The sequence below is a fragment of the Musa acuminata genome, chromosome BXJ1-7 (assembly GCF_036884655.1).
Source record: "Musa acuminata AAA Group cultivar baxijiao chromosome BXJ1-7, Cavendish_Baxijiao_AAA, whole genome shotgun sequence".
In the NCBI taxonomy this organism is placed as follows: domain Eukaryota; kingdom Viridiplantae; phylum Streptophyta; class Magnoliopsida; order Zingiberales; family Musaceae; genus Musa; species Musa acuminata.
In genome coordinates, this window is record NC_088333.1 from 29,840,086 (window position 1) to 29,864,312 (window position 24,227).

Below are 24,227 nucleotides of genomic sequence, written 5' to 3' on the forward strand. Positions count from 1 at the left end.
ACACAAAAACAAATCAATGATTGCATTAAAACAAAATAACGTATATACCATTGACATCAATGATCTTTATAATAAAATGTGTTTTTCAGTTTTGAATGACGATGCTTGGCTTTGGCATAGGAGATTAGGTCATGCTAGCATGAAACTAATCACCCAAATTTCATCCGAAGAACTTGTAAGAGGAATTCCTCATATCAAGTTTATCAAAGATAATGTGTGTGATGCTTGTCAATTAGAAAAACAAATAAAAGGTAGCTTCAAACCTAAGAATCAAATAAGCACCTCTAGACTTTTGCAATTGATCCATATGAACTTATTCGGACCAATTTCTACATCAAGCCTACGAGGTAGCAAATACACTTTTGTCATTGTAGATAATTATAGTAGATACACATGGACTTATTTCTTGACACACAAAAGTGAATGCTTTAGATATTTCACCAAGTTTTGTAAACTTGTTCAAAATGAAAAGGGTTCTATGATTTCGTCAATTCGAAGTGATCACGGTGGTGAATTTCAAAACCATGATTTTCAAGAATTTTGTGAATCCAATGGATACAACCATAATTTCTCTACTCTAAGAAATCCGCAATAAAATGGAGTAGTAGAAAGAAAGAATAGAAATTTGTAAGAAATGACAAAAACCATATTGAATGAACATAGCCTACCCAAATATTTTTGGGCCGAAGCTGTAAACACGGCATGCTATGCCATGAATTGAGTTCTAGTAAGACCCTTACTCACCAAAACTCCTTATGAGTTATGGAACAATAAAGAACCCAATGTTTCATATTTTAAAGTTTTTGAGTGTAAGTGTTTTTATCTTGAATGAAAAAGATACCTTAGGAAAATTTGATGCTGATTCTGATGAAAGAATTTTTCTTGGCTATTCTTTGATTTCTAAAGCATTTTGTATCTTCAATAAAAGAACTTTAATTATAAAAGAATTCATTTATGTTGTTTTTAATGAGATTTTCGAAATTAAGAAAAATGATTTTGATGATGATGTTAATTTTGATACTTTGAATTTAAATGAAACCTCTTCTCAAACTAGCAACTTGGATGCATCCACTTCCAAAACATCCTTATCCAAGGATTGAAAGTATGTAGATGCTCATCCTAAGGAGCTAATATAGGATACACATCTAAAGGGGTTCAAACACATTCTTCTCTTAAAAGTTTTTATACCAACACTGTTTTTCTCTCCCAAATTGAACCTAAATTTATTGACAAAGCCATGAAAGATGATTCATGGATTATCACAATGCAAGATGAGTTAAATCAATTTGAGAGAAATAAGGTGTGGAAGCTTGTTCCTATGCCAAATGACCATTTAGTTATTAGTACTAAATGGGTCTTTAGAAACACTAAGATGAATATGGTATCATGGTTAGAAACAAGACTAGATTAGTGGCCAAAGGTTTCAACTAAGAAGAAGGTATCGACTATAAAGAAACCTTCGCTCCTGTGGCTCGATTAGAAGCCATAAGGATGCTCCTTGCCTATACTAGTAGTAATAATTTTAAATTGTTTAAAATAGATGTTAAAAGGGCTTTTCTTAATGACTTTATTTCCGAAGAAGTTTATGTTGAACAATCTCCTGGATTTGAGAATAATAGTCTCCCTAATCATGTGTTTAAATTGACTAAAGTTCTCTATGATTTAAAACAAGTCCCAAGGGCTTGGTATAAGAGACTTAGTTCATTTCTTATTGAAAATAATTTCTCTAAAGGCAAGGTCGATACTACATTGTTTATCAAAAATTTTAAAAAAAATTTCTTATTGTTCAAATTTATGTTGATGATATTATCTTTGATTCCATGAATGAATCTCTTTTTGATCATTTGCTAAAAATATGAGTCTTGAATTTGAAATAAGTTTGATGGGAGAATTAACATTCTTTTTGGGCTTACAAATTAAATAATTAAGTAATGACATCTTTATTAGTCAAACAAAATATGCTTTAGATTTACTAAAAATGTTTAATATGGATAGCTCAAAAGCTATCAACACTCCTATGAGCTCCTCCACTAAGTTAGAAATTGATGAAAGTGGAGAAAGCTTTGATCAAAAAGCTTATAGGGGTATGATAGGAAGTCTACTATACCTTACCGCAACAAGACCGGATATCATGTTTAGTGTAAGTTTTTGTACTAGGTTTCAATCTAATCCTAAGATATCTATGTTAAAGTAGTTAAGAGGATACTTAGATATCTTAAAGGTACCACAAATATAGGATTATGATATCCAAAATCTGAGAATTTTGAGCTAATTGCTTATGCTGATGTGGATTTTGCTGGATGTAGACTAGATAGAAAATGCACATCAGGAATATGTCAATTTTTGGGACATGCATTTGTTTCTTGGTCATCCAAGAAACAAAACTCGGTTGCACTATCTACAATCGAAGCTGAGTACATTGCAACTAGTGCATGCTGTGCACAAGTTGTGTGGATGAAAAACACTTTAGAGGATTATAAGATTCATCTTAAAAATATCCCCATAAAATATGATAACACAAGTGCAATATGTTTAACAAAGAATCTCATTCAACACTCTAGAATAAAACATATTGATATTAGGTATCACTTTATATGAGATTATGTCACTAATCATGATGTAATCCTAGAGTTTATTGATACTAAACATCAATTAGCTAATATTTTTACAAAGCCTTTAAGTTAAGAACAATTTAATTTTATTAGAAGAGAATTACGAATGTTGATTTGTCCGAATACATGGATTTATTAAACTTCATTTTCGGACTTTCTTGATTCTTTTGATCACTCACTTAAATTCGGCGCTGAAAATTTTATGATACGAATGTTACATGATGATGAACATGTTTACCTACATTGAAAAGCTATAACAAAACATTGTCTGAATGCATGATTTTGTTGTATTTCTCTTCCGAACTTAATGTATTTCTTGAATAGAGCTTTCATAAATCTATGCCATATCAAGTTTATTTCATATCCATGCTCCATCACTTAATGATTTTTTATACATGAAATTAAATGACAAATGCATCTCTCATGAATTTATCTTTTGTGAATTTTGATTGAGAAATGGATTTGATGTAATGATTCTTTCACATGAATTCCTTCTTGATGAAAGAAGAATTTTTTTTTTGAGATGAACACTTGCAAGGATTTAATTTCACATGTATACTTGATCCTTGTGAAAAATGAAGCATGATATAATGAAAATCTCTTATCGTTTTTAACTTCATTCAAAGTTGGTTCTCAATAGCTTTTCCTCCTTACTTTCCTCCTTCATGCAAAGCCTTGATGATAAATAAAAGGGAAGAAGTAATGAAAGCTATCTCTTTAATGTGAGAACTTTTAAATGATACCATGTCATGAATGCTTGAAATATGATTGGTATGATTTTTTTGTGACATGAATTTTTACCATACTTGCATTTATTATTGTTGAATCGTTCTCCTTTTTGTTGATGACAAAGGGGAAGAAATATGTGGTAAATTGATGATAGAATGAATTGTTATACACTTGAAATATTTGCATTATGATAAGATATCTAGAGCTTCCCTTGTAATTTTACAAAGTTGATATCTTGCCATACGATGAAATTGCTATGATTGCTATCCTTCACATTTGAAATATAAGACTTGAAAATGGATGTCATGCGTTAACATCATTTTCAGGAAGTTACATCATGATAGGAATCATGATGGGTGTATTGATAAGTTTAAATGAACTTAACTTATTAATATGTCTCTTTAATTCAAATGCTTTGAATTCAAGAATAACTTTTCTCAAGTATGGCATATAGATAGGGGGAGTTAAGGTTAACTCCGTCATCAATTAATTGTCATCATCGAAAAGGGGGAGATTGTTGAATCTCGGATTTTGATGATGAAGTCTATTATCATTTATTTATCTAATCTATATGTTAAGAAAAGTGTGCAGGATTAACTACGATGGTAGTAAGACATGTAGCAGGTGTTGAGCCGGAGTCAAGATCAAGATCACGTTGGGAGTATGAGAGTTCGTCGGAAGTCCAGACATTAGTCGGAAGTTCTACGGGAACCAGTCGAGAAGTCCAGGAGCTTGCCATAGCAGCTCATTAGAACTCGCCAAGAAGATTGTCGCGAAGTCCAGGAACTTGCCAGGAGTCTGCTTGAGCATCGTTGAGAGTTCGTCGGATGTTCGCTAGAAGTTCGCCGGAAGAGCAATTGACACACTAGAATATGAATTATAATAATCATGTCTTAATTATCATAGTTAGAGTTTAGATTAAGTTAGGATTGGGAGATAATCCCACTAATTTAATTAGGGGCCAAATGGGCTCTTAACAGACCCAAATTGGGCCAAATGGAACAGCCCATTTGGATCCTGAATTCCTGGCCGACGGTGGCACCGCCCAAGAGATTCGGTCTCCCAAGAATTCTGGGCAGTGGTACCGCCCCTATCAAGTAGTAGTACCGCTGGTAGTTATTGCTACCGATGGTGGTACTGCCCTTGTTAAGCGGTAGTACCACTTGAGCTCGGTCTTCAAGTGCTGTCAAGCGGTAGTACCACCCAGATTGAGTGGTAGTACCACCCAGTGTCAGATGGAAGGCGTTAGTATTACCTAGTAATGGTGGTGGTACCGCCAGGACCCCGAAAATCCGGGAATAGACACTTTCAAGCTCCATTTTCAAACTCATTGGGGCTTATAAAAACCCCACCCTTTCCTGTAGGAAAGGGCATGAAAACTTGACATTATCTTGAGTCTTTGAGGCCTTAAAAAGTGTTGTAAAAGCTAGAGTCCTCCTCGTTCTTTCTTTTAAGTGTTGAGATTATTCAAGAGAGGAGTGAAACTTGTATAGGTTGTCTCCTAAGCCTGTCAAAAAGAGAAAAGCTGTAAAAGAGTGGTTGGCCTTGCCTATTGAAGGAAGGCCTCTTGTGGATGCCGGTGACATCGTCAGAGGTGGAAGCCGATAGCGAATGTTGACCGAACTACTCTAAAATCTCAGTTTGCATTTACTTTGAGCATCTGTCCTTTATAGCAAACTGCCTCTCCTCCTTACTATGCTTTAAATACATCTACATTCGCTTTGATGTAAAACATCTTCCAAGATCTGCTTTCTACGAAGGCTTTATGAAATCTATATTTTTTATTTGTGTGATTTACATTGCTGCAAATCACCTTAATCTTCTCTTGCATTTTCACTTAAGACTTCAAGCTCAAATTCATTCCGAAACGAATTGGGTTGAAATCATTCTCATTGAATTGACTTTAATCGAAACAAGGTTTTTGAAATAGCGAATGTTTTCCGCTGCACTAATTCACCCCCCCCTCTTAGTGCGCTCTTGATCCTAACAATCTTTTGTTGTTTACTATGATGTTGTAATCTTATGTTGTTTACTTTGATGTTGTAATCTTAAAATGTTGCTTTGATGTTGAAACCTTAAATGTTCAAAATTTCTATGATATTGTGATCTCTTCAATGCTAAAAATTTCTATGATGTTGTGATCTCTTCAATGCTAAAAAGTTCTATGATGTTGTGATCTCTTTATCATACAAATGATGCATTATCAAATTCTTAATATTGTAAACTTTTGAATACTATAATGCAATAATGATGATATTTCATGCAAGGAGTGATGAAAGGCTATGCCGAAACATTTTATCATGCATGAAGTGATTATGCATTTAATATCTTGATAACTTCAAATTATGGTGATGTATAATGCATGTGATTTCTAATTTTGATCAATGCTTGAATTCAAGGCTATGAATTTAAATTTGTATGACATATAGATAGGGGGGGTTAAGATTAACTCCTTCACCAATTGGTTGTCATCATAAAAAAGGGGGAGATTGTTGATTCTCGGATTTTTATGATGAAATCAATTGGTAAAATATTTGACCAAATCTATGTGTTGAGATAAGTGTGCAGGATTAACTATGATAACAGTAAGGCATAAAGTAGATGATGAGTCAGAATCAAAGATTCGGATGATGTACCGGGAGCTCACCGAGAGCTCATCCAAAGATCGTTGAGAGTTCGTCGGAAGATCGCCGAGAGTTTGCCACCGAAAGCTTGTTGGAAGATCGCCAAGAGTTCGTCGAGAGTTTGCTGGAAGTGCATCGGAAGACTTGCCAAGAAGTTCGTCAGAGGATCGCCGAGAAAAATCGACATACCGGACTAATCGCTTGCCTTAATCGTAGTTAGTATATTAGTTGAGTTAGGATTGGGAGGTAATCCCATTAACTCAGATAGGGTCAAACTAGGCCCTTAACAGGGCTAATTTGGGCTAGATTGAATAGTCCATTCAGTATCTGAAATCACAATCGACGGTGGCACTACCTAGAACTCGGTCGCCCAGGTGTTCTGGGCGATGGTACCGCCCAGAATGGGTGGTGGTACCGTCAACAATTAATGCTGTCAAGCGATAGTACTGCCCCTGTTAGGTGGTGGTACCACCAAATCTCATTCTTTGAACTCTATCAAGCGGTCATACCACCCAAACTATGTGGTGGTACCACTCGATGTCAGTCTGCAGGCAGTAGTACTGCCCAATAATAGCGGTGATATCGTTAGTACCCCGAAATCTAGGAAAGTGACACTTTTTAGCTCCAATTCAAAAGCCATTGGGGCTTATAAATACCCCACCCTTTTATACATGAAAGGGTAATAAAATACAATTGATAGTGTGAAAAATTTTAACTATTTGAGGTGTTAAAAGTGTTGTAAAAGTGAGAAGTGTCCTTCTCCTCCCTCTCTTAACTTTGTAACCATTCAAGAAAGAGGAGTGAGACATGTAAGGGTTATCTCCTAAACCCGGTAAAAAGAAAAAGATCTGTGAAAGATGATTGATCTTCGCCTATTGAAGGAAGGCCATTAGTGGACGCCGGTGACCTCGATGGAGGAGGAATCCGAAAGTGGATGTAGGTCACAATGACCAAACCACTCTAAATTCTGGTTTGCATTTTAACTTGAGCAATTTACCTTTCTTGCAAGCTACTTTACCTTCTTACTGCCTTCTCTTCTCTCTAATATGCTTTTGAGTTAAAATCTTTTCGAAATGATTTTCGTCGGAATCAGGTTTAATTGAAACGAAGACTTTTGAAATAAATAATTTTTTTGTTGTACTAATTCACCCCCCCTTAGTGCCGCTCTTGATCCTAATATTTTTTATGCTAAATAAAAATATGCATAATTGTTTAAGACCGAAAAAATAAATTTCATCATCATGACAAAAATATGACATATTAAACATATGACTTCTTTAAACAAGAGACTTGATTTATCATTTTAACTCCAATGATCATATATTTTCCTTTTTATGTGTTTTATTTTATATTTCATATAAATATGATCAAGTTTTTCATATGAAAACCATCCATCTTGTTTAAAACCAAAAAAGCAACTTTCATTATGACAAAGATCAATAAGCCATGAATCACAAAAATTATCAAGCATAATTTTGAAATATAAACTTGTTAAGTATGATCATTATGCATCACTACTTTGGCCATGACATCAAAACATGGTTTCAAGTTTTCAAGGTATAACATGCAAAATTTCAAACTATAAACTCATTAAGCATGATATCATCAAACATGATTTCATAAAGCATTTTCTATCTAAATCGGAAATCATCAATTTAGATACACATTATTATTTTTTAAACATACATAGGATTAATCATTTGATTTAAATCTAAAATTTTGTTATCTTTTCATAAAACATGTAATTATCATTATCATTTTCAAAATTAGCTAGAAAATGAAGCATGATATATATATTTTTTATTTACTAACTAATTTAAAAATAACTCATAAAAAAAGCATCAAGTAATTTCAAAATAAACTAAGGGGGTTTCATTTGAGTATTTTACCTCATTGTCGAGAGTTAGCAAAGCAATGTTTATCGTGTCATCTTCATCGGTTTGCTCCTCTTCTTCGGATGCACTCGTTTCAACCTAAGTCACTTTGAGTGCTTTCTTCTTCTTTGACAACTTATTTTTAAGTTTTTTTTTTTAAATTCTTATTTAATGAACTTTTTAAGTTTTATAGTGAGAAGTTTAAATTCATCATCACTTGAGCTTTCGCTCGAGTGATCTTCATTTGTTCTAAGTGCCAAATCCTTCATGTTCTTTGGAAGGTTGTTCTCTTGTTTGTTTTGTCATACAACTCATTTCATAGGTCACTAAAGACCCGATATGTTCTTCGAGAGGATAAGTATTCAAATCATTGGCCTCTTGAATGGTCGTTACTTTAGGATCCCAAGTTTTAGAAAGAGATCGTAAAACTTTATTAACAAGTTCAAGATTTGAAAAACATTTGCCAAGAGCTTTTAAGCCATTGACAACATCCATAAAATGGGTGTACATGTCAACAATAGTTTCATATGGCTTCATTCGAAATAGTTCAAAATCACGTATCAAAATATTTATTCTAGAGTCTTTAACTATATTAGTGCCTTTGTGTGTGATTTCGAATGTGTGCCAAATGTCAAAAGCCGTCTCGCAAGTAGAAACCCGATTGAATTCATTTTTGTCTAAGGTGCAAAATAGAGCATTCATAGCTCTAGCATTTAAAGAAAAAGTTTTCTTTTCCAAATCATTACATTCTTTTATTAGAATAAAAGTCTTTTTAAAATTAATTTTGATAATATTCTATAAATTCAAATCCATAGAAAGCAAGAAAATTCTAATCCGAGTTTTCCAATAAGTATAGTCAGTCCCATTGAACATGGGAGGACAAATGATAGAAAATCCCTCTTGAAAGCCAAAAGGAGCCATTTTTCTTAGGTGTTAAACCAAATGAGAAATAACGTGGCTCTGATACCAACTATTAGGAACGAGTCAACACTAAGAGGGGGGGGCGAGGGGGTGAATTAATGCAGCGGATAAAAATGCGTCAGTTTAGAAAATCTTTCGTATATTAAAAACTGATCTCAGAGGATGTTAACTTGGAAGCATAAGGGAGCAAACTGAAGTAGTTCGGTCGTCGTGACCTACATCCACTCCACCAATTCCTCTTCTGTCGAGCCACGAGCATCCACTATTGGTCTTTCTTCAATAGGTAAAGACCAAGCACCTTTTTACAACTCTATTCTCCTTTTGAAGGCTCAGGAGAGAACCTTTACACCCCCACTACCTCCTCTCTAAATAGAAATCACACTTTAGACTAGAGGAGGAGAACTCTCAAGATTAAAATAGAATTTTCCCTTGTTTTTGTTCTTAGATGTGTCTAAGTTTAACCAAGGATGAGAGGGATATTTATAGGCTTCAAGTGGATTTAAACTTAGAGCATAAAACTATCTCATCTCGGGTTTCCCGGGTCCTGGCGGTACCACCACCTATAACATTGACACTAGGTGGTACCACTGCTTAGTCTAGCAATACTACAACTTAGGAGACTATGTCTTGGTGGTACCATCGCCTGACACTGACACTAGGCAATACCACCACCCAGCTTAGCAGTACCATCGCCTGATATTGTCTCGGAGGCTGTGCTACGACGGTGTCGCCTATTGGGTCACTGTTTGGGCCTTCCACTTGGCCCAACATAACCCAACTTAGGCCCAATTGGCCCCTAACTGAGTTGACCCAATTCTAACCTAATTATGTGCTAACTACGAATTTTAAGACATTTACTAAGTTAAATAAGTCCATATGTCTAGGTTTCTTCCATTGAGCTTCTAGCAATCTTCTAGCGAACTTCTGATGATCTCTCAGCAACGTTCTAGGAAACTCCCGGCAAGCTCTTGGACTTCATGAACATCTTCTTAGCGAGTTCCGTTGAGCTTCTTTGGCAAGCTCCTAGACTTCTTAATCAATTTTGGTAGAACTTTCGACAAACATCTAGACTTCCGATGAACTCTCGAACTCCCAACGAAATCTCATTCTTGACTCTGGGACTTTATTTTGCTTTATGCCTTACTATCGTAATTATTATAAGGCTTAAATCAAATGTTATCCGATACATCATTGGTTCATCGACGCTTCGTCCGATTCTTCATCGCATCATCCTCTCTTGCAGCCTATTACCCAATCGGCCAGTTGACCTCCGTAACCCCGATTTTCTTGATGCAATTTTTACTCTTCTTGGCTTGATGCCTAAACTCATGGCCCAAAGCCTTCAGCCGATACGTCCACCGATCCTCCGGCTCGACGTCCAATCTTCTAACATATTTCATTCTGGCATAATATGATTCTTCCTGCTTTATTTGTCTTTCCCTAATCAAAGCTTCCTGCATCACTCAAAATGCAGATCAAATCATAAATAGTATCAATTGATTTCATCATCAAAATCCAAGATTTAACAATCATAGCACTGTTCTATGGATCCCTATTAGAGAGGAGGACACTTGAACTCCTTCATCCAAACACACATATATGCAGAAGTTTAGGGATATACGATCTCCTTAGGTAAAAAAAACTATCTCACACTTAGCTTTAAATTTTACGAGATTTTGTGAACGATGAACACCTTTTTGAAAAATTTGGGATTTTTATTTTATGTTCTTCCACTACGCATATGATATCACTCCTAGATTTATTAATAGTTGTATAAGAGCCAGATCATTCGTGCAAAAGATTGATTTTAAATTATGCATGTTGTGTTTTAGAAAGACTTTTGACATCAAAATTATTGACGCAAAAGGCAAGAGATGGAAGCAACTATTTCTACCCTTGCAAGTTGGCTAATGGTTGCTTGTAGCCTTGGCTGAGGCTTGTCCACCTGCATGCAGGTGGGCGGTGGGTAGTAGTCGGCCACCTGGGTGCAGGGGGATGGCGAGTAGCAGTCAGCGGTCGCCTACAGTCAGCAGCATGTTGGTCGCAAGCAAGCAGCCGCATGGGCGGCGCTTGTGGTTGACACCCGCAACGGTGTTTATGGGCGTTGCGCCCGCGAGCGAAGGCGCCCACGAGGCCAATGCAACCTATGGGCACTACGCCCGTAGGGGTGCTTGCCCATGATGGTAGTGTCGCTTGTTGGCGATTACAGCGCCACCTACGGGCACTTCACCCATGGGCAAAGAAGCCCACATGGGCGGCGATGGGCAGTAGGGTTTATGGGCAGAAGGATAATTTTACCCTTAGGAATTTTAGAAATCCAGAGTTTTATCCTTTCTATCTAAATTACTAAAATACCATTCACAATTGAAAGAATTCTCTACATATCCTTAATTTAAAAAAAAATATTAATTAATTAAAAGATTTAATTAATTAATATTATTTATCTAGCGGTCATATACAAAGTTATGTATATGTGATGTATGATGTGGACGGATGATCATGGACTGTGTGATATGATGTATGTGTGTGATATAATCACTATTTTTATTATTATTACTGTGGCTATGAGCCTCTATTTTTCTCATTCGTTGTCGAGCCTGCGTGCCTATGATTATGTTGTAATTATATAAGAAGGCGCAATGGGAGTGTGAAAGCGATAATGGGACCCACGAGACCAAGACGGATGATTGTGACGCATGGAGATGTGTCGAGATGCCAATGGAATCGACGAGGATGAGATGGACGATCACCAGGCATAGAGATGCACCACTGTAAACATATATCTTGATGTGAGTGATTGAGCCGACTAGCCCTAGCCTGATCACATTAGGCTGGGGTCTATGATTATCTAGTGTGATTGCTTATGTGATGTGTGATTTCTTGTACACCTACTAGATATATGTATATATATTTGCATGCAATGCAGATATATATTCAATATGTATGTGTATGACATGTCATATTAGGACACCAAATAAAAAATCTCCTCTCTCGATAATATTAAGTTGGTAAACGTGAGGCAATTAGATTAACCCACATGGCTTTCCATCGTTATAGGTAGGGACCGATTCCCAACGTAGGTTGAGTTGGTCAAGTCACTCGAGGATCACCTATATCGCGATTCGCTATCTTGCCTATGACATAGAGATGTCACTGGTGACCTGAGAATATGGTATGAATGGTCGAGTCACTCGAGGGCATATTATCGAATCAAACTCATCTTGTAATGATGGTGATAACTTAACCAAACACCATGGTTGGCTGAGTCACTTGAGGCCTACCTTTATGTTAACCAAACTTAACCAAACACCATTGGCAAGAGATGCCTACCTTTATGGGCTTAGCGTAATTGGTCGATTCACTCGCGGTTACGTTAAGATGTTGATTGGATCTTGATACCCACTAGAGATATATCCGGGGTCTACAATTCACATACCAAAGGAAGTTGTGTGATTCACAAGAAAATAGTGGGAGTATATTAAAATAGAAGTTATTATCTTAATTATTTATTTTTATAAAATATGCATATTATTTATTTCTACTACATCTTTATTTTCAAAATTATATTGCTTTCAAATACCTTATATAGCATACCTGATGTCAACCACCTCACTAGTCCAAATTATACGGATTGACTTTGTAACCTGAGAATCATTCTCATGGCAGAAAAAATTATGTACGACCTTGATACAATGATACCTACACCCGACGAAGGGGCAAGCAAGGATGAGATCGCATACTATGTGAAGTATATAGATGATTCCATTCTTGCTCAATGTTACATGTTTGGCTATATGACTCCTGGTTTATAGAGATAACATGAAAATATAGATGCCAGATCTATTCTCCTACGTCTCTTCAAATTGTTTGAGGAATAGGGAAGGACTCGACGATATGAAATATCCAAGAGTCTCTTCCATGCTAGGATGACTGAGGAGATACCGACTCAGAACCATGTCCTAAAGATGATTGAGTCGATAGAGAAACTTATAGGTCTATGAATGGTCCTAGAGGATGACCTATATGTAGATCTTGTACTTCAGTCCCTATCAGATTTATTTTCTTAATTCATAATAAATTTTAATATGAATAAACTTGAGATGACCCTCCCAGAGCTCCTTAATATGTTGATGGAGGTAGAGAGCACCATCAAGAAAGAGAAGCTAGTTCTCTATATTGGTGAGACCAAAAAGAAAAGGAAAGAAAAATAGTCCCTCAAGAAGGGCAAGGGCAAGGGTAGACTGGGTAAAGCAAATATTGCTAAGAAAGACTCGACAGAGGATAAAGGCTAGTTCTTCCACTACAGCAAAGATGAGCACTGGAAGAGGAACTACAAAGAGTACCTTATAGAGAGGGTGAAATAGAAGCTTAAAGAAACTTCAGTTATATTCATGATTGACTCCATTTGTTAGAATCTTATGATAACATGTGGGTATTGAATACCATCAGTGCTTACCACATCTATAATTTATTATAGGTTCTGACATGACCTAGGAGATTGGCGAGAGGCAAGATCAATCTCAAGAAGGGCAATGAAGCAAAAGTTACTATAGTGGCTATTGGTGAGGTCACCCTATATCTACTTAATGAAGATATTATTGTATTAGATACTTGCTATTTTGTTCCTTCTATTTTTAAAAATATTATTTTTATTTCATATTTGATAGTTAGTGAATATAAATTAGTTTTTGAGAACAATGGTTGTTTGATAATATTAGATGATAAGATCATCACTAGAGGAATACTGCATAATGGTGTTTTTATGCTAGACACTACTCCACATATCATGAATATAAGTAAGTCTAAGAGGAAACAAGATAAGGTGGATGATGCATACTTGTGACATTATAGGCTAGGTCAATCCATGAGGGAATGATTGAAAAGTTGCTAAAGGATGGATACCTAGATCCATTATACTATAAGTCATATGTTACTTGTGAACCTTGCCTTCATAGAAAGATGACTAACTCTCCATTTAGTAGAACTGGAGAGAGCCACCGAATTGTTGGAATTTATACATACTGATGTATGTGGTCCTATGTCAACTCATGTCATAGGTGGTTACTCATACTTCATTACTTTTATTGATGATTTTTCAAGATATAAACATGTGCACTTGATGAAGTATAAGTCCAAGGCCTTCAAGAAATTCAAGGAGTATAAGAATGAAGTGGAGAATCAGACTAAAAAGAGTATCAAGACTCTTTGATCAAATCGAGGAGGTGAGTACTTGAGTACAGAGTTCACCTAATTCCTCAAGAACCATGGGATTCTATCCCAATGGACACTATTGAATCTTAGATTTTGATGATGAAATTAATTGATAAATTATTTGATCAAATCTATATATTGAGAAAAGTGAGTAGGATTAACTATGATGGCGATCAAGGCATAAAGCAAAACAAAGTACTAGAGTCCAGATCGAGATTTCATTGGGAGTTCGAGAGTTCGTCGGGAGTCCGAAGGTTCATCAAAAATATTACCGGAATTAATCGAGACGAAGCTCATCGGAACTCGCCAAGAAGATCGTTATGAAGTCTAGGAGCTTATTGGGAGTCCGCTGGGAGATTGTCGAGAGATTGTCGGAAGTCCGTCGGAAGATTGTTGGAAGCTCGCCGGAAGAAGCCTAGACTTACCGAACTTGTTTTGTTAGTGTATGCCTTAAAAATCATAATTAGAATATAATTAGGGTTAGGTTTGGGAGGTAATCCCATTAACTTTATTAGAGGCCAACTAGGCCATAATTGGATTGGTTTGGGTTGGATTCAAGACCCAAATAGATTGTTGAACCTTGTTAGGCGGTGGCACTACCTAGGTGGGTGGTGGAACTGCTTGAGGCTTAGCATCTCAAGTGGTCTGGGCGGTGGTACCACCAGAAGTTAATGCTGCCAAGTGATGGTACTACCAGAGCCTAGTCTCTGAGGCTTTGTCAAGCAGTAGTACCGCCAGACTAGGTAGTGGTACTGACTAGTGTTAGTGCTGCAGGCAGTGGTAGTGCCCAGTACATGTAGTGGTACCGCCAGTACCCCGAAAATCGATGAGACAATTTTTGGCTCCAATTTTCAAGCCATTGGGGCCTATAAATACCCCACCCTTTTCTGTATGAAAGGATAACAAAGTGCAACCAAAGTGTGAAAAAATCTTGAAGTGTGGTGTATAAAAGTGTTGTAAACGTACAAAGAGTCCTCCTTCTCTCTCTCTTTAGCTTTGTAATAATCCAAAAAGAGGGGTGTGGCTTGTAAGGGTTATCTTCTAAATTGGTGAAAAGGAGAAAGCATTGTAAAGAGATGGTTGGTCTTCACCTATTGAAGGAAGACTATTAGTGGTTGCCGGTGACCTCAAAAGAGGAGGAATCGAAAGTGGATATAGGTCACAACGACCGAACCACTATAAATTCCAGTGTGTTCTTTCCTTATAACTTATTTTCTTTACTTGTGATACATTCTATTGTACTTCATTACAAATTATCCAATCCTCTCTTCTCTACTCACCAACAAACTTATTAGAGATAAACATCTTTTCAAAATGGTTCTCGTCGAACTAAGGTTTTTTTATCGTATGAATTTTTTCGAAATTATTTAAATTTGTTATTTTTATCTACTGCACTAATTCACCCCTCCCTCCCCACCCCCCCAAGTGTCATTCTTGATCCTAACAGATACCTCCTTATACGCCTCAACTCAATGTAGTATCAGAAAGGATAATTACATACTATTAGACATGGTGCAGTCCATGATGAGTTTTGTCGACCTACCTATCTCATTTTAGGGATACACCCTAGAGACTGTAGCTTACTTTTTGAATAGATTTCCAACTAAGTTGGTGGTGTCTACTCTATATAAGATATGAAAAGGGGATCTTAAGGTTTTTATGATTTGGGGCTACCGTGCCCATATCAAAAGACAACCTTGACAAATTAGAATCTAGGACAGAATGGTGTATATTCTTGGGATACCCCAAGGAAACTAGCGAGTATTATTTATATCATCCCGAGGACCAAAAGGTCTTTATAGCTAAGAGAATAGTATTCCTTGAGAAGGAACATATTCTTGGTAGAGACAGTGGGAGCATGATAGAGATGAGCGAGGTTAGAGAACCTAACTTAAGCACCATTCCATAACCTAAGTCTGTTTAGGTATCGAGTACACAAGTTCCAACTTTACGTAGGTCCGGTAGAGTGTCCCATCCTTTTGAGAGATATGTAGGACATATAAGAGGAGAAGATATTGAAGATATTGATCCTCAAACCCATGAGGAGGCTATTACAAGTATAGACTCTAGAAAGTGGCAAGAAGCCATGAATTTTGAGATGGATTCCATGTACTCCAACAATGTTTGGAACCTAGTTGATACACCCGAGGGTATTATACTCATTGGTTGTAAATGGATCTTTAAGAAAAAGATCGGAGTAGATGGAAAGGTACTATAGGTACACGGTAACTAAGGACAGGTAGGTCTAAAAATTTGGATTCCTTTATATTATTTGGGGACTACGATATAGTGGCCTAATACGTCCGCAGTCGATGAGTTGAGTGAATTATTATGAAGATAATAATTCACTGAGCCAGAAGGAGTTCTAATATGTATGACTTACGGTCAGCTCGATATTGGGCCTAGAGGGTCACACACATATTGTAGGCATTGTGACGAGTAGAGGCTCGGATATGAGATATCCACCGGAGCTCCTATCTTATTTGATATCCAATAAACCCCTAAATTATTGGATCCCATGAATGAGATCCAATAAGAGCTAATAAGAGATTATTAGGTAGAGATCCACTAATCTAAGAGGTTTAGGTAATTGGATGAAGATCTAGTACCTAATAGGGTAGGATCCATTATGATTAAGTTAACTAGGGGCCTATATAAATAGGAGAGAACCAAAAACTCATAGGCTAGGGCTTCCTAGTTGTTGCCTCCTATTATCCTCTCCCCTTCTCCTCCTTAAATAGCAGGTGTGGAGATTTGGGCAACGATTAGAGGAGTGTCATCGCAGTCTTGCTGTGTAGATCACCGCTAGAGAGGAGGGCACTTGAACTCCTTCATCCAATCTCATAGATATTCAAGAATTTAGGGATATACGATCCCCCTAGGTAAAAATACTATTTCACATGTGGATTTAAGTTTTACGGGTTTTTATGCACCAATCTTTGCATGACGACAAACACTTTTTTTAGAAAATTTAGGGTTTTTAATTTTTATTCTTCCGCTATGCATGTGTTGTCACCCCTAGATTTCTCAATAGGTCCTCCCCTGAGCTTATGAAAGGGAGAAAGGTTGTAAGGAGGATAGTTGATCTTCGCCCATTGAAAAGAATATCAGTAGTGAAAGCTGGTGGCCTCGAGGGAGGAAGAATCGAGAGTAGACGTAGGTTAGGACAACCGAACCACTATAAATCGATTTATATTTTCTTTTATACTCTTTATTTATATTGCATACTAATTTAATTGCTTACTACACTTACTAATATTCTAAGCTAAACACATTTCCGATATTCGTTTCATCGAACAAAAGTTTTCAAATTCTAATTTTTTAAAAGCACCGATTCAAACCCCCCCCCCCCCCCCCCCTAAGTGTTAGGATCTAGAGCACTAAGAGGGGGGGGGGGGGTGAATTAGTGCAGCGGAAATCTTATATTAATTTAAAAACCTAAAGCTGCGTTCGTTCAAAAACTATTATGATGCAAAAGCAAATTCGCAGTTTGTATATAGGTGCAGTTTGCGTCTAAGCGCAGATTGCGTTTAAGCGCAGTTTTGCGTCTAAGCGCAGTTTTGCGTCTAAGCGCAGTTTTGCGTCTAAACTCAGATTTACGTCTAAATGCAGATTTACGTCTAAACGCAGATTTACGTCTAAACGTAGATTTACGTCTAAACGCAGTTTTACGTCTAAACGCAGTTTTACGTCTAAACGCAGATTTATGTCTAAACGCAGTTTTACGTCTAAACGCAGATTTACGTCTAAACGCAGATTTACGTCTAAACTTTGAAACTCGTTTGTATACTCGCAGAAGGCAGTATGCAGTTGAAATTAAGATGTAAACGTGAACTGAAATCTGACGATTGAGCGAGGAAAGCCGATTTACGTTTGAATGCAGTTTTGCGTCTAAATGTTGAAACTCATTCGTAAAATCACAGAGGACAGATTGCAGTTATTAATAGGATTAAAATGTAAGAGTAAACTGCAAAAAAGGCTCGTTCGTAAAAGCACGAAAAACAGTTCTGCAGAATCAAACGTAAACGTAAACTGTACTGTATGAAAATACGAGTTTATGTCTGAGTGCAGATTTGGAAGAACAGCACTTAGAATTTGTTCGTGAAAGCGCAGAGAGCAGTAGTGATGAGGGAGGTTTGCAGTAATGATAAAGTGCTCGAAAATAAACGCAAACCAGAGATTTAGAGTGGTTCGGTCAGCCTTGACCTACTCCACTTTTGGCTTCCTCCACCGATGAGGTTGCCGACGTCAACTAGGTGCCTTCCTTCAATGGGCGAAGGCCAAACTTCCCTCTTACAATTTCTCTCCTTTTGACAGGCTTAGGAGACAACCTTTACAGACCTTTCTCTCCTCACTTTACAACTGAAAACTTGAAGAACAGAAGGAGGAGACTTAAAGGCTTTACAACACTTTTGAGCTTCTTAGAATCATAGAAAAGATCAAGATTTCGATGTAGGTCTATATCTTTTCAGTGCTGAATGGGTGGGGTATTTATAGGCCCCAACCCAATTCAAAATTCGAGCTCAAAACGATCAAATCGATCAAATCCCAGAATTCTGGGATCAGGCGGTTGCACCTCTCAACTGGAGAGGTGGCACCGCCTGGCAGAGCTCGAAGACTGAGCTCAGCCGATTGCTCTTCTCTGCCAGAGCTCGAAGACTGAGCTCGATGGTTGCATCACCTGGCAGAGCTCGAAGACTGAGCTTGGTGGTTGCATCACCTGGCAGAGCTCGAAATCTGAGCTCGGTGGTTGCATCACCTGGGAGAGCTCCAAACTGAGCTCAGGCTGATGCACCTCTCTGCCAGAGCTCGAAGACTGAGCTTGGTGAATGCATCACCTGGCAGAGCTCGAGACTTAGCTCAAGCTGATGCACCTCTCTGCCAGAGCTCGAAGACTGAGCTCGGTGGTTGCATCGCCTGGCAGAGCTCGAAACTTGAGCTCTGGCGGTGCAACCTCTTGGCTGGGGCGGTTGCACCTCCCAACCCCACAGCCCAGGCGGTTGCACCTCCTGGCTGGGGCGGTTGCACCTCCCAACCCCACAGCCCAGGCGGTTGCACCTCCTGGCTGGGGCGGTTGCACCTCCTGGTGCAATCTGGGTCCGAATGGTTCACTCCATTCGGCCCACTTTGAATCTTTTCAGGGGCCCAATTGCCCCAAGATTAAGCTAATGGGATCACCTCCCATTTTCATGCTTAATCATCGTGCTAACTACGATTAACTCTAAGACAACTTCTGCAGCTTTGCTCCAATGCGTCAATCGCTTCTTCCGGCGAGTTTCCGGCCAACTTCCGTCGATCAACCGATAACCCTCGGTGATCCTTCTGCGGACATCCGGCATACTCCTGGACTTGCGACGATCCACTTGGCGAGTTCCGACGAGCTTCGCTTGGCAAGCTTCTGGACTTCTCGGATCTGTTCACGCTGAACCTCCGACGACCGTCCGAACTTCCGTCGAACTCTCGAACTCCCAACGTGATCCTGATCTTGACTCCGGGGCAACACCTGCTGCTTGTCTTACTTCTTTATCGTAGTTAATCCTGCACACTTATCTCAACACATAGATTAGATAACAAATGACAATTGACTTCATCATCAAAACCCGAGATTCAACAATCTCCCCCTTTTTGATGATGACAATCAATTGATAAAGGAGTTGTCCTTAACTCCCCCTATCTATATGCCATAGTTGAGATAAGTCAACCTTGAATTCAAGACCTAAGAATTCAAGTGACGTATTGATAAGTTAGATCAGTTAAACTTATCAATGCTACCATCATGATGCCCATCATGATGTATCTCTTCAAGAATTATGTCAAGGCATGACATACATCATCAAGTTTGTATGATTGTGTTTGTAACCATTCATCATGTAATCATATAAAGCTACGAAGGACTTTTTACATGATGCTTACATTTGAGATTTTCTAGCAAGTTTGCATTTTCTATAGAATATCAAATCAAGATATGATGCAAACTATAGCACATGTTCACATATCTCTTGGTGATGCAAGGATGGCATAACATTGTTTATAGCATCACTCAAGTATTTGCAACTATGACATATGATTATGGCAGTTCAGTTATGACATAGTGTTTATCAATTCATATGTTTATCAATTCATATGTTTCTCCCCCTTTGTTATCAACAAAACGGAGAATGATATAAGCAAATTTTAAGCATAAGTGCTTGTAATTATTCATGTCATAACTAGGTTCATGTCATTTTCCTGCAGTGAGTGATAGGATATCAATTATACAAACATCTCAAGGAAAACATGACATGGAGATAGCTTTGAAAACTTCTTCCTTTTTTGTTATTATCTTTTTGCATGAAGGAGGAAGACTATTTGTGATACATGCTATTTGTGAGTGAAGTTAGAATCGATGAGAGATTAAATCATGCTTCATTTTTACAAGGACCAAGATATGTATGTGAAATAAATCCTTGCAAGTAAAAACACTTTCATCCATATTCATCAAATCCATTTCTCAAAAAATATTTTTCACATGATGTGTGTATGAGAGATGTATTTGCTAGTTAATTACATATGTCAAAAATCAATGATATGAACTAAACTTGATATGACATATGCTTGTTAAGTTTGGAAGAGAGTGAACTTGATATGTTAGATTCAAGAGAATCCGAAAATGAAATTTGACTCTTTCTTCCATTCGGACAAGGTTTTGCTATAGATATTCAATTACAATCATGAAGGTAAAGCATGCTTGTTATCATGGAAGTTTTGTATTCAAGCACATAATTTTCAACAAGTAATTGTGTAAAATCATTATGCCAATCAAGTGATTCGATCATTCAATCAAGAAGGTTCGAAAAATAATTTTAACACGTTCAATCATTAGGACGTGTTTTTGCCATAGTTTTTCAAATACAATCATAAAGATAAGACATACTCATCATCATGATAGTATGATAGCAGGTTTACCAAATACAAGCTGGCAAAAAATTTGTACATTTTAAGGCCCGCAAGCTAGCAATTTTGAGATGTTCAAGAAAGCAACTCTTGCTTCTTGATATATGCAAATTTGTCAAGTTTTGCTAGATGTGCAAGTTAGCATTTTGCCTCTTGAGATAGGCAAGATAGCACATTTGCTTCTTTTGAGATAGCAACTTTTTGCTTCTCTTTAGACCAACAAGCTAGCAATTTTTACGATATACAAGTTTCACAATATATAAGCTAGCAAAAATTTTGAAAGCAAATGCAAGATAGCTTTCTTGTGTAAGCTCATGATTCTTGCTTCCTATTGCAATGTGCAAATTGCAAGTTTTGCTTTTTGAGATATTCAAGATAGTGATGTTCAAGAAGACAATTTTTCTTCTTGAAATAAGCAAGTTAGCAATCTTTGCTTCTTAAAATAGGCAAGCTAGCAATCAAGTTTTTTCATCTTCTTGACTTGTACAAGCTAGCTATCTCCCCCTTTGTCATTGTCAACAAGGGAAAAACCCTTTACATCAATTTCTAAATCATGACAAAGGTAAGTAATCATTCTTATTTGTGCATCATTATAGTTTCAATGCACAAATTCATTAACATTACATTTCAAAAAATTTATGCATGATACCGAAAAATCAATCATCATCATGAGCATATCAAACATGATATTCAAGCATCCATGATATATCATTTTGGCAGCATGATCATAGATATTCAAACGATGGTATCTAGAATTCATTACATCCTATTATGCATGATCATTAACTCCTCATTTTTATTTCATGCATTATTTCATTTCATCTCATAAGGAATATCAAGAAGAGTTATTGGATGATGAGATAAATATTTTATGAATACACAGAATATCATAAGTGTTTCATGTATCCATATTATCACATGAAGCATATTATCATTTTTAAGATTCATAACATGAATAACGTTATTACTATTTCATCAAAATCAGTTTCGAGATTCACATAATATCATGAAATCATTAATCTCGATAAAATGGGAAAAACATTTTCTTTTTAAGTGATTCTTTTAACACATCATAAAAAAGAAAAACTCATTCATAATTCAAGTGATTTACAAGATATCATAAATGAATTTATCACTTGTATTTCACCAAAATCGAGAACTCTTAGAGATAGAAAATGATTGAAGCATTTAATCTGATTGAAGAATGATTCATATTTAAAGTGTAGCATTTGTCAAATCTGAAATCATCAAGTATAACTTTAATATTTTCATTGCAACATTAAGCAAGGTTTCATTGAACATAATTTTGAATGATTCTTATAAATGCCTAAAACTTCTTTAGTTTTAATTTATGATTGACTTTATAATAGCATGCTCAAATTTTTATTTTTATGTCAAAACCATATATTATCTTTAATAAACAAAGACAATGAAAAATATCAAGCCTTCTAGACAAAAGCCATGTATCGTCATTGAAAAGCAACATGAAAATCATCAAAATATACATTCTGGCTTCTCAAGCACATAAATAAGATTAATCTCACTAGGTGTAAAACCATTAGATTTCTATCTTGCATTTACATAAGACATGCAATTTTCATTATCATTTTCAAGATTACAAGCATGATCATATTTTTGCATTTTCATTATTAAATTATTAAAGATATAATTTTCAAGAAAATTTAAAGAGAAAGAAAAATGCATCATGAAAAGCATCATGTAATTTCAAAGTAAATTAGGGGGATTTCGATTACCTCATCATTGTAGGCTATTAAGGCGTAGTTTGCCGCCTTGCTTTTGTTGACTTTCTCTTCTTCGGAGGAGCTCGATTCATCCCAATTTTTGTTCTTCTTCTTGCGTTTAAAGCAAGTAGTTCGATTGCTTTTTAATTTTCGTTTCATTTGTAGTTTAAGTTCACCATCACTTGAGCTTATGCTCAAGTGGTCTTCAAATGTTCTATGTCCCAAATCCTTCCTGTTCTTTGGAAGGTTGGTTTGTTCATCATTGTCCTCATCACTTGAGTCATCGCTCAAGTGGCATTCATTTGTCCAGAGTTCCAAATCCTTCCTGTTCTTTGGAAGGTGGTTCTCAAGTTCTTCACGTGCATTGCACGTCATTTCATATGTGATCAATGAACCAATTAGTTCTTCAAGTGGTAAGTTGTTTAGATTTTTAGCTTCTTGTATTGCAGTTACTTTTGAATCCCACCTTTTAGAAAGAGAACGCAAAATCTTGTTTACGAGTTCAAAATCCGAAAAACATTTTCCAAGAGCTCTTAAACTATTGACGACATCCGTGAAACGGGTGTACATGTCGCCTATAGTCTCGCTTGGTTGCATTTGAAAAAACTCAAAATCATGCAATAAAAAGTTAACTTTCGAGTGTTTGACTCTACTAGTTCCCTCGTGCGTGATTTCAAGAATTCGCCAAATGTCAAAAGCCGTTTCACACGTAGAAATCCGATTGAACTCATTTTTGTCCAATGCGCAAAATAAGGCATTCATAGCCTTTGCGTTTAAAGAAAAATTCTTCTTCTCCAAAATCGACCATTCGTTCATCGGTTTGGAGGGAAGTTGAAAACCGTTTTCAATGATACTCCATAAGTCTAAATTCGTAGAAATCAAGAAAACTCTCATTCGAGTTTTCCAATAAGTGTAGTCCAATCCGTTAAACAACGGTGGATGAAAGACCGAAAAGCCCTCTTGAAGAGCCATTTCTCTCAGGTGTAAATCCGAAATGAGAAATACCCCGCTCTGATACCAATTGTTAGGATCTAGAGCACTAAGAGGGGGGGGGGGTGAATTAGTGCAGCGGAAATCTTATATTAATTTAAAAACCTAAAGCTGCGTTCGTTCAAAAACTATTATGATGCAAAAGCAAATTCGCAGTTTGTATCTAGGTGCAGTTTGCGTCTAAGCGCAGATTGCGTTTAAGCGCAGTTTTGCGTCTAAGCGCAGTTTTGCGTCTAAACTCAGATTTACGTCTAAATGCAGATTTACGTCTAAACGCAGATTTACGTCTAAACGTAGATTTACGTCTAAACGCAGTTTTACGTCTAAACGCAGTTTTACGTCTAAACGCAGATTTACGTCTAAACGCAGTTTTACGTCTAAACGCAGATTTACGTCTAAACGCAGATTTACGTCTAAACTTTGAAACTCGTTTGTATACTCGCAGAAGGCAGTATGCAGTTGAAATTAAGATGTAAACGTGAACTGAAATCTGACGATTGAGCGAGGAAAGCCGATTTACGTCTGAATGCAGTTTTGCGTCTAAATGTTGAAACTCGTTCGTAAAATCACAGAGGACAGATTGCAGTTATT